Source organism: Coffea eugenioides, chromosome 8 (genome assembly GCF_003713205.1).
Source record: "Coffea eugenioides isolate CCC68of chromosome 8, Ceug_1.0, whole genome shotgun sequence".
NCBI lineage: Eukaryota > Viridiplantae > Streptophyta > Magnoliopsida > Gentianales > Rubiaceae > Coffea > Coffea eugenioides.
Genome location: NC_040042.1, coordinates 25221383 through 25222368, shown reverse-complemented (window position 1 = coordinate 25222368; position 986 = coordinate 25221383). Strand labels below are relative to the sequence as shown.

General features: G+C 35.4%; 1 non-coding gene across 1 annotated transcript; it reads left to right on the top strand.

The window, feature by feature from the left end:
* The first annotated feature begins 246 nt into the window (after nucleotides 1-246).
* On the top strand, nucleotides 247-353 carry LOC113781760. The gene has a single exon (XR_003469666.1). It is a non-coding gene; the product is annotated as a small nucleolar RNA R71 (small nucleolar RNA).
* The last annotated feature ends 633 nt before the right edge of the window (nucleotides 354-986 follow it).

The window sequence follows — 986 nt, the reverse complement described above, 5'->3', positions numbered from 1 at the left end:
TTCATCACATTATTCATTTGAGCACTCAGTATATTGAGAGTGTCCATTTCTATCATACCTGCGTGACGTCTTGTATTACTCCTCTCATTGGCCCATTGATAGTTATTTGCGGCCATTTTTTCTATCAAATTCTGAGCTTCTTGGGGTGATTTACCCATTAAAGCTCTACCTGCAGCTGCATCGATCATAGTTTTAGTAGAAAAAACTAAACCATTATAAAAGGTTTGTATGATTAACCACTCCGGCAGTCCATGATGTGGACATTTTCGAAGCAAATCTCTAAACCTTTTCCACGCTTCATATAATGATTCACCTTCCAATTGGCTAAAACTAGTGATATCCATTCTTAATTTAGCAGTCTTACCTGGTGAAAAATACTTATTCAAGAATGCTCGTGATAAATCATCCCATCCGGTGAAAGTATTAGGAGCATGAGAGTGTAGCCAAAGTTTGGCCTTATCTTTCAATGAAAATGGCAACAATCTTAACCCTATAGTATTATCACTAACTCCATTCATTTTAATTGTATCACAAATTTCCAAAAATGTAGCTAAGTGTGAATTAGGATCTTCTATTGCATTACCTCCAAATTGAGATTGTTGAACCATTTGGATAAGTGATGGTTTAATCTCAAAATTATTAGTATTTACCGAAGGCCTTGCTATGCTCGTTTGAAATCCTTGTGTTTCCGGTAGAGCAAAATCTCGTAGAACTCGTCTATTTGCTTCGTTTTCTGCCATTTCTTCTTCAAATGAAAGCTCTATTAAGATTTCCTCCATTGGTTACCAAATCTCTTGTTTCTCTTACTGTGGTGTGTTCCTTCTTTGTCTATGTAGTGTCCTCTCAATTTCTGGATTGAAAAGTGCAACTTCTCGAGACGCCCGGTGCATACACTACAAATAGAAATAAGAGATATTATGCAACTTCAATTGTCAAAATTTGATTACAATGTAGGATTAAATATAATCAGCTTAACTAATAAAAAT